At 42.5% G+C, this 18,652-nt stretch overlaps 1 protein-coding gene across 5 annotated transcripts in view; it reads left to right on the top strand.

Moving 5' to 3' along the window:
- The window catches only part of ptpn4a (protein tyrosine phosphatase non-receptor type 4a), a 254,199-nt gene that overhangs the window by 11,835 nt on the left and 223,712 nt on the right, over positions 1-18,652 (top strand). For 3 of the 5 annotated variants that reach the window (XM_072258732.1, XM_072258731.1, XM_072258735.1), the window contains exon 1: positions 9,074-9,148. The exons of 1 other annotated variant lie outside the window; for it this stretch is intronic. The gene's annotated coding sequence lies outside the window, so the exon portion shown is untranslated. Of the gene's footprint in view, positions 1-9,058; positions 9,149-18,652 lie in introns of those variants that run through there. One more of the 5 variants, XM_072258733.1, reaches the window with a different exon arrangement.

The raw sequence follows: 18,652 nt of genomic DNA, 5'->3' as shown, positions 1-18,652 counted from the left end.
CCAGAGACTTATTCCACCGAGATGCAGCACAGAGCGTCATAGGAAGTCATTCCTGCCTGTGGCCATCAAACTTTACAACTCCTCCCTGGGAGGGTCAGACACTCTGAGCCGATAGGCTGGTCCTGGACTTATTTCATAATTTACTGGCATAATTTACATATTACTATTTAACTATTTATGGTTCTATTACTATTTATTATCTATGGTGCAACTGTAACAAAAACCAATTTCCCCCCGGATCAATAAAGTATTACTATGACTATGACTAAGTGCAAGAGGCTGTTGATATATATTCACGTGCTGTCCTTTATGGCTGGTTCCTAAGGTTGTTATGGCTAGGGGCAGGTAGTGGGGATGAACTCCCACTACCTATTAAATGCTCCCAAAGTCATGCATCTCAAATGGCCTCTGACAACCAAGTTCAGCTCCTGGCCTTCACATGTGGCTTAGCTACTAAGTCTGGTGGAACTATCTCTTCTGGCAGGAAAAGAGGTAAAGGCGGGTTACTGGCGCCTTAAACCCAGTCACTTCGGGCAGATTGGGCAGCTGATGGTTAGCAGCTCATCTAGGAGAACAAAAACTCTGATCTCAAATCTCTGCTGCCTTGCAGTTGTACCCACTCATGGGGGGAGCTTCAGGAGTAAACCCCAGTGAAAATTCGAAGCTGGAGTCCCTAAGCAGTCCTAAGTTGAGTTCAACGCTGACTGGCAACTGGAGCCAAACTGTGTCGGTCTCTGCTGTGTCTTTGGATCCATTAACTGTGTGGAGAGGGGGATCCTGCTGCACTAGAAACAGCTTGGTTTCCATATCGTTGTATCCAGGCTTGCACACTGGCTTGTGTCGACCCTGACCAACAGAGGGCTTCCTCTATCATAGCCATGCAACAGCCTAAACCAATCTGGAAACAATTCAATTGAGGTTTATGTGTATTTATTCCAGCAGTCCACTTGATCCTAAAGTAGTTGATAAATTCTTGATTAGTCGGAGCATAAAGGGATAGGGGGAAAAGCAGGAGAATGGGGCTGTGAGGGAAATTGGATCAGCCATGATGAAATGGCAGCGTAGACTCGATGGGCCAAATGGCCTAATTGTGCTCCTGTGTCTTAAATTTTCTGAGGAAGGAACTGTTGAGTCAAACTCACATTTTTCTATATAGATTGTTCAGCCTGTGATACATTAGGTAAGATTACCAAAAGTCTTGTAGCAAACTGTGAACCTTTAAAATAAATCCATTAATTAACATTCACTAACTGGTCCAAATTTGAAGCATAGCAGGAAGTAACAATTAGTTAACAGATGACAAACCGGAAACAATTGTTCTTCATCAGTGAAGACTCAATGATATTCTTAATAACAATCTGTCAGCCTTGGGGATAAATATTTTATGAACAGTTGTCAATTTAAAAATGTGTGCTTACATCTCTTTCAGCTAACAGTTTAAGAGGACTTAGAAAGGAACAATGTATTAAAGCATTTCTCACCCTGTCAAGGGAATACATGAGCAACAGGTGGTGACAACTGAATTAATTATTAAAGTTCATTAATTCTGCAGTTTAATCATAAGTAATATTGCCATTATATTTTGCACACTTTCAGAAACATGATCTAGGGAGAACAATTTCATAGGAATAGTGGAAATACACTTTAAAAACATAATGTTTGCTTTATACTGAAACAAAAACATGCTGAGTCATCCAAATGAGGGGCTGTCATACCTAAAAAATGTAAAAGAGGAAAAAAAAGTAAGAGTGAGATTCTTAATCAGGAAGTATGAACACAAATACTTATATGAGCCTCTGTTGATCTTAAAGAAAGTGATCAAAGACCCAACACTGACATGCATAAGATAAAATGAGGCACTGAACTGGTCAGAATGTGAAACAGAGATGCAGCAGTTAATGCTGCTGCCTCTGAGCTCCAATGATCCTGGCTTGATCTTCATCTCAAGTGCTGCATGTGTTTTCCACTGCTCACTCAATGCTGCCCTCAGTGTTTGCTCAGTGCTGCCCTCTGGTGTTCAACCAATGCTCATTCCATGCTGCTCTCCAGTGTTCACTCAATGCTCCCCTTTAGCGTTCGATCAGTGCTCACTTGGTGCTGCCCTCCAGTGTTTGCTCAGTGTGAGAACAAGCAGAACCAGGACATACCATCAATCTTATCATGCCACTTAGAGACTTGGGCTATATTGGTATTATTATTGTTTGCTTTTTATGTTCTTTTACCTGAAATGTAACCATAAGTGCTATTTGTGCTACAGTATGTGCAGTGTGCTGTGTGCTGTTGGTAATGTGTTGGCTCCGGAGGAACACTGTTTCATTTAGCTATATCCGTGTACGGCTGAATGATAATTAAACTTGAACTTGACCTTGACCTCTGGGTTGCCCTGGGTGCTCACAGTGCAAAGCTGATAGTTCAACAATTGATAGTAAATAGCCGAACAGTTGTGGGGGTCAGGAGGTTCACTGGAACAGTGGGCTGAGGGAGTTGCTGGGTATGTTAGGTTGCTGAAAAATCAATGTGCTGATGGAAATACTGCAAGACTATGCACTGAACAGCCCATCTCAATATCATGAGAACATATGAAAATAAATATAAAATATTCAAGTTTCAATATTCTGATGTATTATCACATGTACATTGAAATAGACAGTAAAATGCATTATTTGTGTTAACAACGAACATAACTATGGATGTAGTGGGGGGAGCTTGCAGATGTCACCACACGTTCCAGTGCCAACATAACATGGCCACAATGTTCAACAGAAGAACACAGAACACAACAAGTGACCTAACAACAAGAGCAAAATAAACCCTGCCTCTCGCTCCCACGTACACGCACAGTCCTCCACCCCCAGCAGAGCCCGTCTCCAAATTCCAGCCTCCAGCGGACTCACACTCTCAGATGTCGGGCCCTTGACTTCCTCAGTGGCTTCGCTGAGATTCGAGATCATTTGATTGGCCTGCTTCCAAATATTCTAAATCAATATCTGCATTTTCAAACATACGGGGGTGGGGGGAGGGAATAAAAGAACATCCTGAGTGGGTTATATAAACATAGGAACAGATTTAAATTCAGAATAGTTCATCTGTACCAGGGTGCAATGAAATTCCTTGCAAATCTCACCAAGTAAACAGTCTACTTGGTAGTATTAAATACAATAGTAAATAGAGGAACGAGCACGAAACAACAGAATGCCACAAAGGTCGTTGAGCAGTCTGAAATTGTGCTGAAAGAAAAGCGATAGTGACAAAAACAGAATTACCAACAGAGCTAGAGTTCAGGAGTCTGAGAACATGGCAAGGGGGCGCAGAAGAGCTCATAGGACGGGTGTAGACTGTTTAGCCTCTCAATCTGTTCTGCCATCTAATAAATCCAAGTCCCCTTCAAATGGAGGTTACATGCTAAGAAGGAGTTATTTATTTACTGCCTGTTTTGCCACTGGTGTTCAGTACAGCCCCTACAAATGAGGGAATACAGATTCACTCTAATCTCGCCACCACAAATAAGGATCATGTGTACAAATTTAGCTTCTAATGTCTAGATGAGCAGCAGAAACAGGGTGGGGTGGGGTAATGGGAATACAAGGGTTACAGGGGGGGTGGTGGTGGAGGTAATGGGAATGCGAGGGAATAAGTAAGCAATAAATATTGAGAACATGAGATGATGAGTCCTTGAAAGTGAGCTCATACAGGTTGTGGGAACTTTTAAATGATGCAGTGAGTGATGTTGGGTGAAGCTATTCCCTTTGGTTCAACAGCCTGATGGTTGACGGGTAAAAACTGTTCCTGATTCTGATTGTTTGAGTCTTGAGGCTGTTGTACCTTCTTCCTGATGGCAGCGTTGAGAAGACAGCAGGGCCTGGGTGGTGATGGTGGTTGTGGTGGGGGGGGGGGGGGGTGGGCGTGGTCCTTTACAATGGATACTGCTTTCCTGCAACAATACTTCATGTAAGTATGCACAATAGTTGTAGAGGCTTTAACCGTGATGGACTGGGCCGTATCCACTGCTTTTTGTAGGATTTTCCATACAGGGGCATTGGTGTTTTGTATACTAGGCTGTGATGCAGCCAGTCAATACACTCCATATTTACAGAAGTTTGTCAAATTTTTAGCTGTCACGTCGAACATTTGCAAACTCCTAAGGAAGTAGAGGTGCTGCCGTGCTTTCTTCACAATTACACTGATATGCTGGGCACAGGACAGGTCCTCTGAAATGTAAACACCAAGGAATTTAAAGTTGCTTACCCTTTCTATCTCTGGTCCTCCGATGAGGACTGGCTGATGGACCTCTCGTTTCCTCCTCCTGAAGTCAATAACCAGCTCCTAGGTCTTGCTGACACGGAGTGAGAGGCTGTTTTTATGACACCACTCAGCCAGATTTTCAATCTCCCTCCAACACGCCGATTCATCACCACCACTGATTCGGCCTACGATACTGGTGTTGTCAGCAAACTTGAATATGCCATTGGAGCTGTGCTTAGTACACAGTCATACATGTAAAGTGAGTAGAACAGTCTTGTGGAGCACTTGTGGATGTGGAGATCGTCGCGGGGATGTTGTTGCCAATCCAAACTGACTGGGGTCAACAAGTGAAGAAATTGAGGATCCAAACAACAACAAACAACAGGAATTCTGCAGATGCTGGAAATTCAAGCAACACACATCAAAGTTGCTGGTGAACGCAGCCTGACGAAGGGTCTCGGCCTGAAACGTCAACTGTACCTCTTCCTAGAGATGCTGCCTGGCCTGCTGCGTTCACCAGCAACTTTGATGTGTGTTGCGTAAATTGAGGATCCAATTGCACAAGGAGTTATAGAGACCAATGTCGTAAAGCTTATTGATTAGTTTTGAGGGGATGAGCTGGACCAGATGAACTATACCCCAGGGTTCTGAAAGACATAGCTGAGGAGATTGTGGAGGCATTGGTAATGATCTTTCAAGAATCACTAAATTCTGGAATGGTTCCAGAGAATTGGAAAAATGCAAATATCACCCGACTCTTTAAGAAGTGAGTGACTCACAATAAAGGAAATATTAGGCCTGTTAACCTGACTTCGGTGGTTGGGAAGATCTTGGAGTCCAATAAGGATGAGGCTCAGGGTACTTGGAGGTGCATGATAAGATAGGCCAAAGTCAGCATGGTTTTCTTAAGGGGAAATGTTGCCTGACAAATCTGTTGGAATTCTTAGTGGAAATAACAGGCAGGATAGACAAAAGAGAGTCAGTGGGTGTTGTTTATTTGGATTTTCAGAAGGCCTTTGACAAGGAGTTGAATATGAGGCCACCTAACAAAATAAGAGCCCATGGTATTACAGGAAAAATACTATAGCATGGATAGAAGATTGGCTGATTGGCAGAAAGCAAAGAGTCAGAATGAAGGGGCCTTTTCTGGTTATCTGGTTAGTGCTGCTCCGCAGGGGTTGGTATTGGGACTGTTTCTTTTCAGATTATATGTAAATGATCTGCATGATGGAATTGATGGCTTTGTGGACGATACGAAGACAGGCAGAGGAGCAGCTATTGCTGAAGAAGTAGGGTGTCCGCAGAAGGACTTAGACAGATTGGGGGACGGGCCCAGAAGTGGCAAATCGAATATAGTGCAGAGACGTGTATATTCATGCATTTTGGTCAAAGGAATAAAGGCACAGACTATTTTCTAAACAGGGAGTGATTCAAGAATCAAAGGTGCAAACGGATTGTGAGTCCTCGTGCAGGATTCCCTAAAAGTTAACTTGCAGGTTCAGTTGGTGGTGAGGAAGGAAAATGCGATGTTAATATTCATTTTGAGAGGACTAGAATATAAAAGCAGGGATGTAATGCTAAGGCTTTATAAAGCATGGGTGAGGCCTCACTTGGAGTATTGTGAGCAGTTTTGGGCCTCTTATCTAAGAAAAGGTGTGCTGGCATTGTAGATGTTCCTAAGGATTATTCCAGGAACAAGAGGGTTAACATATGAGGAATGTTTGATGGCTCTGGGTCTGTAGTCACTTGAGTTTTGAAGAATTATGGGGGAGATCTCATTGAAACCTATTGAATGATGAAAGGCCTCGATTGAGTTGATGCGGACAGGATGTTTCCAATAGTGGGGGAATCTATGACCGGAGGGCACAGCCTCAGCATAGAGGGACATTCACTTAGAACTAAGATGTGGAGGAATTTTTTTCCAAAGTATGGTGAATCTGTCGAAGTTACTGACAGTCTTAATCCTAATGCATGGTGAACTGGTTGCTGATTACACAAATATTGGTTGGCTGTTAAGAGTTCTTCCTGAATTTTCTATTTTTACTTTATTTGTTTATTTAGATATAGAAGATACCAGAGCAGAATTAGGCCATTCAGCCCATTGAATCTGCCCTGGCATTCCATCACGGTTGGTTTATTTTTCCTCTCAACCCCATTCTCTTGCCTTTTCTTTATAACATCCAACACCCTGAGTAACCAAGCTCTGCTTTAAATACACTCAGTGAATTGGCCTCCACAGCCATCCATGACAATGAATTCTACAGATTCTCCACCGTCTGGATAAAGAAATTCCTCCTCATCTCTGTTCTAAATGGATGTCCCTCTATTCTGAGGCTGTGCTCTCTGGTCGTGATCTTACCGCTTTTGGAAACATCCTCTCCCCTTTTACTCCGTCTAGGTCTTCAATAAGATAGGTTTCAATGAGATTCCCTCCCTCCCTCACCAATTCTTCTAAACTCCAGACAGTACGGGCCCAGAGCCATCAAACACATCCCATGCCTTAATCCTTGGATCTTCCTTGTAAACCCCTCTGGACCTTCTCTAATGTTAGCTCATCTTTTTTTTTTAGATAAGATGCCCAAAACTGCTCACGATACTCAAAATACAGTCAGACCAATGCCTTATAAAACTTGCGCATCACATCCTTGCTCTTATATTTTGGTCCTCTCAAAATGAATGCTAACGTTGCATTTGCCTTTCTTACCACCGACTCACCCTGCAAGCAGGCACAATAACAGGCTCTTCCAGCTCAACCAGCCAGCACCATGTGACCAATTAGACTACTAACCCAGACCTCTGTGGAATGTGGGAGGAAACCAGAGCACCCGGAGAGAACCCACTTAATCATGGGAAGCAGGCAAACTCTTTACAGATAGTAGCAGGAATTGAACACAGGAGGCTGGCACTGAGATAGTGTTACCCCAACTGCATTGCCACCATGTTGGAAAACAATTGCACACAGCTACATTGCCCAGGCCAAATTATGTGTCTGCCCACCATTAGACTCCGAAAAGAGACATTATTTCAAAGAGATTGCCAAACATAAGATTTCAGGGTATCCCAAAGCTTCCTTGAAAATGTGAGGTATCCCTACTAAATCCTGGACCACCTCTGTTCAATGTAGAAAGGAAACACTTAGGCCAGTATTGAGATTCTGGAGGTCATTGATCCAGCCCATACAGAAGCCCTAGATCCGGTGGAAGGCGCACATTCTTGCTCCATCAAGACTCAATACTCAGTTCAGAAAGATAACTGATGTTACCGCTCAGCGATCGCATACTTATACCCACCCAGTTCCCACAAGATCACGTTTTATATATTCTGCCCACCTCTTCACTTAAGAAATACAACCTCTTCACTTAAGAAATACATGTTTACACACAGCTCAACCTCTTGCCATAAGGGTGCAGTTCAAAGTAAATTTATTATTGAAGTACATATATGACACCATGTATAAACCCTGAGATTTCTTTTCTGTGGGCATTCACAGGAAATACATAAACAATAGAATCAGTGAAAGACTACACCCAACAGGGCAGACATCAACCAATGTGCAAAAAAAACCCCAACAAACTTGCAACTAGCAATAGAAAGAGAAAAATATAAGTAATAATAATAAATAGATAATAAATATCAAGGGCACAGGTTTTTCATACCAGGCTCTGTTATAGCCTGTCAATATACTCTCCAACACACATCTACAGAAGTTAGTCAAAGTTATAGATGTAATGCTGAGTGAGAAGTGCAGAATCAAATATCGCTGTGATGATTGTACGTTCTAGTACCAATTGTTTGGCAACAGTAAAGTATAAAGTATCTTCACAAACTCGTAAGGAAGTAGAGATGCTGCTGTGCTTTCTTCGTAATTGCACTTGGTGGACCCAGAGCAGATCCTCTGAAATAATAACACAGAGGAACTTAAAGTTGCTGGCCCTTTCCACTTCTGATGAAGACCTCCAGTTTCCACTACCTGTAGTCAATAGTCACCTCCTTGGTCTTGCTGATATTAAGTGAGAGGCTGTTGTTGTTGTTGTTGTGGCAACACTCAGTCAGATTTTCAATCTCCCCTCCCCATATGCTGATTCATCACCATCTTTAATTTGGCCAACGACAGTGGTGTTGTCAGCAAACTTAAACATGGCTTTGGAGCCGTGCTTAGCACGCTGTCTTAAGTGTAAAACGAGTAGAGCAGGGGGCTAAGCACACAAGCCTCGTAGTGCACCTGTGCTGATGGAGATGGTGGAGGAGATGTTGTTGCCAGTCTGAGCTGACAGCTGTCTGCAAATGAGGAAGTTGAGGATCCATTTCACAAGGAGGAATTGAGGTTTATTGATGAGTTCTGAGGGGGAGACACTCAGCCCGCCCCTTTGCAATGAGAATCACGTGTCAAACCCGGCACCACCTCTTGGTATAAGGATGATGTAATCTCATCCAGCCCCGCCCCCTTGTCATGAGGGAAGTCACGTGCGCCTCCAGCCCCGCCTCCTTCCCGCAACAGTCACGTGCCCACTCTCAGCGCCTCCGCTTTGTTCCGGCCTCACTCGAGTTCGAATGCCGGCAGCCTAGCCTCGCTTTCGCCGGGCGGTGGCCGGCTCCCGTTGATTGGAGGGCGGCGCGCAGGCGTCCTACTCTGGGGGGGAGGGGGGTAGTTAGCAGAAAGTGTAGTGACGGTATCCTTTAGGCCGGGTGTGAGTTGGTGTCGCGCCGGGGAGGGGGCGGGGGTTTAAAATATAATAAAGCGGAGCTTACCTCTTTGTAACGCTGCGGGTTTCCCCTTCCTCCTCTTCCCAACCCGTCCCCCTCCCCGCTCCCTCACCCCTCCCTCCCTGTCCCCTCGACAACTAACGGGGAGCCATGATGTGAAAGTGAACGGCGGGCGAGTGGAGGTGGAAGAACGGACCGAGAGGTAATGGGCCGGCTATCCCGAGGGGACGGGTTCGGACCAACAGCTCCCGGGTCGCGGGGCGGGACGTGTGGGCTGACGAGGGGATTGGGGAGGCTCGTTGTGGCTGCTGCTGCCGAGCTGTAGGGTGCTCACTGCATTTCGTAGCCGGTGTGACCGCACGCTTTGCTACCGCAAGAGTCCCGCACACATAAAACATTAGGCTGCACGCATTGCAACACAGCCCCTCGTTGGTTTGTAGGGGGAGAAATCGTCATTGCAAAAATAGTAAAGGTTAATCGTGCAGAAACCATGGATTGGAGTTGGCTGTGAAATGTGTTTGTACGCTTTTGGGAATGTGCACAGTTTTAAATGTGCTGCAGCGTTGCAAGTTCTGGGGGAGAGCTAAAGACTTGAATACAAAATCGGGGAATGAGATCATGTTGATACCATTCACAGCAGGAATAATGGTGCAGTGGAGGAAAGCATGGGAACTGATCGTTTGGGGGGGGGGAGTGTGGTGGCGTGCGAATAAATTGACGTTAAATTGTATTATTATAACGTGTGATGTGCAATTGGCGAGAAGGGAAATGTTAAATGATGCATCTGATTGACATTTTAGTAAAAGTGAGAGGGTGATGTAGTTGGAAAAGAGCCGCAGTATGGTATAAAGCCTATAATACACTGTTAGGTATGAAAGAGATTGAAGATTGTTTAATGTCATTTCCAGAACACAAGTGTAAAGGAGAATGAGATGATTGTTACTCCGGATCTAATGCAGCATAAAAAACAATAAAATAAAGAATGTAATAGTTTTTAAAAACAAATAAACGCATTAAGTTTATTGTATCTCATTCAATATATTAGATTGCAATTCGTTTGAGTTTATACAGTACATTGGTTGTATGTCCATAAAATGACGCTAGGCACAGGAGTGTCTGTACATAAGATGCTGACAGCTAGACAAAATATTTTAAGTTAGTGAAATGACGTTTACATCAGATAGTTAGGTTCATTAGCAGCATCACTAATATGTAAATCATGAACCGATACTCCCAGACTGAAAGATTAAGCGATACAGTACCTCTGAGCCTGCAGCAAAATCGTGGCAAGAATGCACAATCTGTACATTTAAAAATAACACACATTTATGAAGGAAAATGAGGTCTGGATTTTGATTGTGGCATTGCAGTGATTCGGGTGGATTAATAGGGAGGAAATGATTCAAGATGTATGAATGAAAGTGGGAGGTGCGGGCAGAAAAAGCTAGTAAGTGTCAGGCATCTGCACCTGAGCTCCGGGGGAGGGGTCAGGTGCTGAGAGGGATGTTGCCTGAAGGGATTCAAAGGCTGCCGAGACAGAAATACTGCAATAGAGAAATGCTGATGAATAGTGTGAACTGAAGTCTACTTGCAGTAGAATCGGGCCACTGCTGCATTAACAGCCAGGAATAGGAGAGAGGCAAAACAAAACTTGTGTGTTATTAAGAGCAGCAAGGATTTTCTCATTGCTGTGGGAGGAGAACGTGGTCATTTCAGATTGTATGAATGAGGTGTTTTTCTTGAATGAAACAGTGCAGTGACTGGGTAGGAACGAGAAAGGAAGACAGAAGGCAATGTTGATGTGCTAATTGGAGCTGAAGGGGCAGCAAGGCTGTGAGTACTGCATTTTTATGCAAGTACTGAGAGGAGAAATGTAGGCTATTCTTGGTGAATGGATATGAGCAGGCTTTATTGGTGTTGGAAATCTAGCATACGGAAGTTTTTAGGAGCAAATGAATTTGTAGTTAAAACAGATGAGAAAATAGGTAGTTAGAAATTTCTTTCACTTCCACAAGTTCCCTTCTACATTTCAATTTTCCTGTGGCTTTGACATGTACTTGGACTGTGAGCTGTTTGACCTCTTGTTTCTGTGCTGGCGGCAGATATTTCAGCTTTATCTTGTATATTCAGTGCAACTTCAGTAAAAAGTTCTTGTATTGTAGCCCGTGACTTTTCTTTGCTCATCTTTCTCACTTCTCTGTCACCCTCCGGTCATTGAGAATCAACTAGCCCGTGAAAATGCATCACTGAGACATGAATAATCTACTGCTTGCCTGGCTCTGATGTAATTTTGGCATCTTTTTAGGCACCACAGGAGCATTATCAAAAGTAAATTTAATCTTGTTGTAAAGCAGAGGTTTAAACCATTTAAGGTTTAGTTTTGGGTTCTGCAAGGAAATTCCAGAACTGAGGTGCTTGACAGTGTAAGGTGAAAGCACCAGTGACGGGATTTGAAAAAAAAATCGAGGAATTTCAAAGGGCTAAGAATGGAGAAATGCTGATGTCTTGAGTATTAAAGCAGTTTAAGAATGTGGATCTGGTGGAGGAGACAGATATTTAAAAGAAAATGTTAATATTAAACAATTGATTAATTTGAAGCCAGTATAGCTCAACAAGGAAAGGGGAGAGTGATAAATGGGACAGTGAAATTGTCATCAGAGCTTTGTTGGATGTTGGTTTTCAGAAAGGAAGCTGGAAACCATTTGTAATGTCAAATCTAGAAGAGATATGGGAGTGAATAAGGATTTCAGTAACTGAGCTGAGGCAGGGTTGTGTTTCATCAGAAAGTGGAAATGGCCCCCAAAATTGTGATTGTTTAATTTCAGACATTTGTTATAAAGAGGAATATGGCAGGACTTGAAAAAGGTTTATGATAGGACCATTGATTTTTGATCTTGTTATTTAGTTGGAAGAAAGGTGCTCATCCAGTGTTGCAGGGGAAAATCTGAGAATGAGGTGTCAGGAAGAGGTGATGTTAGACTTAGCATGCTTAAATTGAGTAAGGAAATGTCAAAAGACAGCAATGAAAGGAGACCTTGCTTGTAAACTACTGCCATAACTTTCTTGCCTTATGATATGTTCCAAGAAAGGAAAGGAAACAAGTATATTGCTATGCTGGCCTTTGTACCTGTGAGTAATTTGTCTGGTTTGGAAAGAATTCAGGAACTATTCTTTAACAGATGTAATTTCATCTTGATCATCATTATGTACCTATTGTATGATGTGGGCGATCATGATCTCATGACCACGATTGTTCTTAGTAATTGTTTCTACAGAAGTGATTTGCCATTGCTGCCTTCTCAGCAGTGTCTTTACAAGAAAGGTGACTAACCGCCCCCAGTATCAATACTTTTCACAGTGTCTGCCTGGTGTCAGTGGTTGCATAACCAGGACTTGTGATGTACACCAGCTGTTCATATGACCATCCACCACCTGGTTCCTTGGCTTTACCAGGGAGTTCTCCACATTCACTGGCTTGCATTTACATTGACCAGAAGTGAAAGTGGACCAGCCACATAGGGTGCTTTAGTACAAGAGCAGTTCTTATTCCTGAACTGTTTGCTGTTGTAAGATTCCAACATGCTCCACTTGTTTGGTGAATGTAGATCCAACAGTGCTTTACAATCCATCTAAGGCAAAGGTGCCTTAACTGGTATCACATTTGCCACTATGAACATTCCATTTGTGTTTGGGGCTGCAGTGTGAATAATCTACAAATTTCACTGTAGAAACCTCTGATAGCACTTGGAGCCGTGAATTCTATTGCCTAGAAAGTCAAGGGCAGCAGGTGTTTTTCCAAACCATGATCTTCAGTCTCTGCGAGTTATGGCAAACACATGGATGACCAACTTAATATTCTCTTAGCAGTAACATGATCTTCATTCTCTGTGAGTTATGGAAAACACAGGTGCACAACTCAATATTCTCTTAACAATAACGTGATCTTCAGCCTCTGAGAGTTATGGAAAAGACATGGGTGACCAACTCAATACACTGTTAACAATAGTGTAATCTTCAGTCTCCTTAAGTTATGGAAAACACATGGATGCACAACTCAATATAAAGCTTGCAGAGATTCTAACAGGTTGCTCTCCCACCAGCTTCCTAAAGGAATTTGGAATGGACATCCCCAGCAATATGCATATCCTGTAAATTGAATGTTTGAATTCCAATTTGTGGGACTTTGTGAAATGTCTGGTTGAGGGATATGGTTATAAACTTTGAGTGGATGGTTGTGACAGGAAGATTAATTCATTCGGGGACTTGAAATGTGCAATATTTTTAACCTTGATATTTTGTAGTGAGGATGGTGCTGTGAATGAAAATACAAGTAAACTTGATTCAGTGCGGATGTTTTTTGTACATGGTGGCTGTTTAAGATAAGTGGGATTGATCAAACGTGGAGAGGAGTTCACCAAGAGTTGTTAGTTCTGTTTTGGATAGCACTTTACATCACTGTGCTGTTTATTGATGTGACCATTTGGAGTTGTGGAGTGGGGAAAGGATGATTGATCAGTAGCTGAAAGAATCTGACAGTCAGTTATGAAGGTGATCCAAACTTGATACTTGTGATGTTATTAAAATTGATGGCATTTGGGAAAAGATTGTAAAATGTTACTTTCATGCATCCTTACCTCAAGTGAATTTGACCTACTGGGTGGGCAAAAGCAGAAAATATTCAAAATGAGTGGTGTCCTTAGTGCCTTGTCCAACAGGGTGGACAGCCAGTGTACAAAAGACAACAAACTGCAAATACAGAAGAAGAAAGATACAAAAAAGAAAAAAGTAACAATAATAAATACATAAGCAATCAATATTGAGAACAGGAGGTGAAGAGTTCTTGAAAGTGAATTTGTAGATTGTTGGAACAGTTGAGTGATGGGGCCAGTGAGGTTATTCCCTTTGGATCAAGAGCCTGATGGTTGAGGGATAATAACAGTTTCTGAACCTGGTGGTATGAGTCCTGAGGTTCCTGTACCACCTTCCTGATGGCAGTAACAAGAAGAGAGTATGTCCTGATTGGTGGGGGCCCTTGATGATGGGTGCTACTTTCCTGCTACAACACTGTGTAGATATCCACAATTATGGAGATGGTTTTACCTTTGATGGACTGGGCCATATCCACTGTTTTGTAGGGTTTTCCGTTCAAGGGCATTGGTGTTTCCATACCAGGCTGTGATGCAGCCAGTCAATATGCTTTCCACCACACATCTATAGACATTTTCAAAGTTTTAGATGTCATACCGAATCTTCACAAACTTCTAAGAAAGTTGAGGCACTGCCATGCTTTCTATATAATTAATTGTATTTTCATGTTGGGCCCAGGGCAGGTGATCTGGAATGATAACACTGAGGAATTTAAAGTTGCTAACCCTCTCCATCTCTGATCCCCCAGTGAGGACTTGTTTATGGACCTCAGGTTTCCTCCTCTTCAAGTCAGTAAGCACTCCGTAATCTTGCTGGCATTAAGTAAGAGGTTGTTGTGGCACCACTCAGCTAGATTTTCAATCTCCCTCATATATGCTGATTCATTCCCACCTTTGATTTGGCCAGTGACAGTGGTGTCAGCAAGCTTGTCTATGGCATTGGAGCTTCATTTGACCACACAGTCATAAGCATATAGAGGAGGGGGCTAAGCACACAGTGTTGTGGTGCACTTGTGATGATCAAAATTGTGAAGGAGATGTTGCCAATCCGAACTGACTGGGGTCAGCAAGTGAGGAAATCAAAGGTGCTATTAAGGGGGTTGACCAGGTGTGTGTTTATTTGAGGTCTTAAAGGAGAAGATAAACGGTGAAGAGGGAATGTCAAAGCATGAGCCTGAAGCATGCTTTGACAAAGCATGGTTGTAGAGTTCAATGAATGACTCATTTGGGTAGTAATGTTCAGTGCGGTAGATGGCTGACCCTAATTAACTGGGGTGGGGAATGAAAAAATGTGCAGTATGAGATTTAACAGGAATAGGACATTTAATTTTATTTTAACCATGGACATAATGATGGATCTGGAGACTAAGGATGGGTAATTGATGGAAGTGACATGAAATATGCACGTTATGAAGAACACGATGTAAAAGATGTTGACATGTTTTAACTGATACTCATTTTTGTACGCAAAGTACTGTATTTTTCTGCAAACAGTTTGTATACGAGTTCAATTAATGTAACACTGTTGATACTAGAAAGCAAACTCTGCATTTGGAACTATGAATTTGTTTCACGCTGCCAGGAAACCAGTGGGTGTTCTGCCTCAAACTTTTACATATTGGTGTTTTTTTTAGTATCAATATTACTATCAATCAGTAACATAAAAAGGATTGAAAGTCACTGAATCAATAAAAAACAAGCTGGACCTGGAGATCCAATTGATTGCTGGAAATGTTTAGGGGTTTATATAGCATCTGTGAGAAAAGAAATGGTCTCAAACTCAGAAATGGGATCTTCAGTCTTTCACATGTTTATTAGTGGGTTTGTGATGATTAGTGGGTTTGTGGTGATGTCAGAAACAGAACAAATCTTCCCAGGGACTCAATATCAGATGTGAAATGAATAGAGGCGACAAGTTAAGTTGCATTCCACTATGTGGCCCTGTCATAGGCGGCACGGTAGTGTAGTGGCTAACGCAACACTTTACAGTACCAGTGACCATGTGGGTTTTCTTCGGGTGCTGTGGTTTCCTCCTATCCCTAATTGATCATCTTGATACTATTTTTAAAAATTCTGTTCTTATTTCTTCACAACCCCTCTTCAACCAGTACCCTGTTGCCAAAATAAAGTTATTAAATATTTACTTTTAGACTATTTCAGTCTACTTTAATCTTTAAATTTAACTTCTACCTCACTCTAGTATTTCCCTACCTTTCCTCTCTCATACCAGTGGAATTTCTAATTAAATGGACTTTTGGGTACTCTATTTGTGTAATATAGAGCTGAGAATTTTTCAATTAATATTTGGCTCATTTGTTTACTTGAGGTAATATTTGGGTTATAATTAGTCACAAACCATTTGTATTGCTTTATTTGTGATCACAGCATATTTAAGTTTATTTGATACTTGATTAGAATGGACATCTCTTAGGCCAGTTTTACACCTCATATCTTTAGTCACTTGGCATTGGGACTGGATGCTCAATATGGTAGACATCTTGGATTGAGTCCTCAGCATTTTCAGTTGGGAGGATGAACAGCTCAAGTTGTGGTCCATGCAGGTACCAATGACCTGGGTAGAGCGAATGTTCTGTATGGGGATTTCAGGGAGTTAGGTGCTAAGTTAAGGGGGAGGACCTCCAAAGTTGTAATCTCAGGATTGCTACCTGTGCTACATGCTAGTGAGGCCAGAAATAGGAAGGTTATACAATTTAATAACATGAGGCTAAGCAGTTGGTGTAGGAGGAATTTTGGATCACTGGGCTGTCTTCCAGGGAAGTTGGGACCTGTACAAACAGGTCTGTTTGTACCTGAACTGGAAGGGGATTAATATCCTAGTGGGATGGTTTGTTAATGCTGCACAGTGGGTCTAAACTAGAGTTGCAGGGGATGGGAAGCAGAGTGCCAGAAAAACTAGTGGCAAGTTTGTGGAGACAGATGTTGGTAAGACCTCAGCCAAGTCAGGAATCAAAGTAGGAGAGGTGGATGAGCTCAGGGAGATCAATACCTGGAATTATGACATTGTAGCCATGAATGCAAATTGTTTGCAGGAGGGGCAGGACTAACAGCTGAATATTCTGGGGTGCCGTTGTTTTAAATATAACAGGAGGAGGGGTGGAGTTACTAATCAGGGAAAATGTCACAGCAGTGCTTCGTCAGGACAGACTGGAGAACTCATCTAATGAGGTGCTTTGGGTGGAACTGAGAAATTAGAAAGGTATGACCATGTTAATGGGGCTATGTTACCGGTGACCCTACAGGGATTCAAGGAACAAATTTGTAAAGCGATCGAAGGCTTGCAAAAAAAACAAAAGGTTGTTACAGTAGATGATTTTAACTTTCCACATATTGACTGGGAATACCACACTGTAAAAGGACTAGGTGGGATAGAGTTGGTTAAATGTGTTCAGGAAAGTTTCCCGAATCAGTACTCTCGAAGTCCCAATGAGAGTGTGTGCAATACTTGATCTGCTATTAGGGAATGAGCTGGCAGGTGACAGAAGTTTGTGTAGGGGAACACTTTGCACCTAGTGACCACAGTGCCGTTAGCTTCGGTGTAATTATGCAAAAAGATAGGTCTGGTCCACGGGTTGAGATTCTAAGTTGGAGAACGGCCAACTTTGATGGTATCAGAAATGATCTGGCAAGTGTGAATTGGGACAGGCTGTTTTCTGGCAGAGGTGTCCTTGGTAAGTGGGAGGCATTGAAAAGTGAAATTTTGAGAGTATAAAGTTTATATGTACCTGTCTGACTGAAAGGTAAATACAACAGGTATAGATAACCTTAGAGATAATGAGGCCCTGGTTAAGAAGAAAAAGGTATAGGCAGGTAGGAACAAATGAGGTGCTTATGGAGTATAAGAAATACAAGGGAACACTTAAAAAAGAAATCAGGAGGGCCAAAAGAAGGCATGAAGTTGCTCCAGCAGACAGAGTGAAGGGGATTCCTAAAGGATTCCACAAATGTGTTAAGAGCAAAAGGATTGAAAGGATCAGAGTTGGTCCTCTGGAAGACCAGAATGGTAATTCATGTGCAGAGCCAATACATATGGGGGAGATCTTAAATAAATCTTTTGCATCTGTATTTACTCAGGAGACAGACACAGAGTCTATAGAACTGAGGCAAAGGGACATCAACTTCATGTACCCTGTACTGATTACAGAAGAGGAGGTGGTGTTTGCTATCCTGAGGCAAAACAGGGTGGATAAATCCCCAGGGCCTGACAAGGTGTTCCCTTGGATCCTATGAGAGGCAAGTGCAAAAATTGCTGGAGCTCTCGCAGAGATATTTAAATCATCTTTGGTGACAGGAGAGGTACTGGGGATTGGAGGATAGCCACTGTTGTTCCACTGTTAACAGAAGGCTGTAAGCATAAATCAAGAAATTATAGGCCAGTGGGTCTGACATCAGTTGTGGGAAAGCTATTGGAAGGTTTTCTAAGGGATAGACATGAACTGATTAAGGGTAGTCAGGTCGGCTTTGTGCATGGTAGATCATGTCTAACCAATCTTTTTTGAGGAGGTTACCAGGAAAGTGGATGAAAGTAAGGTGGTGGATGATGTCTACATGGACTGCATGCAAGGCATTTGACAAGGTCCTGCATAGGGCGTTGGTCAAGAATGTTCAGTCGCTCGGCATTCACAATGAGGTAGTAGATTGGATCAGATATTGGCTTTGTGGGAGAAGCCAGAGAGTGGTAGTAGATGTTACCTGTCTGACTGGAGGCCTGTAACTAGTAGTATGCTGCAGGGATTGGTTTTTGGTTCTATTGTTGTTTTTCATCTGTGATCAATGATCTGGATGATAATGTAGTTAACTGGATCTGCACATTTTCAGATGACACAAAGATTGGGTATGTCGTGGACAGTGAGGAAAGCTATAATGGCTTGCAAAGCGTTCTGCATCAGCTGGAAAAATGGAAAAAGGCAGATGGAATTTAATGCAGACAAGTGCAAGGCTTTGCAATTCAGTAGGACCAATCAAAGTAGGTCTTACACAGTGAGCGCTAGGGCACTGAGGAATGATAGATCAAAGGGGATCTGATGGAATGCTACACTGAA

The sequence above is a fragment of the Mobula birostris genome, chromosome 5 (genome assembly GCF_030028105.1).
Source record: "Mobula birostris isolate sMobBir1 chromosome 5, sMobBir1.hap1, whole genome shotgun sequence".
Lineage (NCBI taxonomy): Eukaryota > Metazoa > Chordata > Chondrichthyes > Myliobatiformes > Myliobatidae > Mobula > Mobula birostris.
Note: the sequence above shows the minus strand (reverse complement) of the source record. Positions and strands in the feature narration are given on the sequence as shown.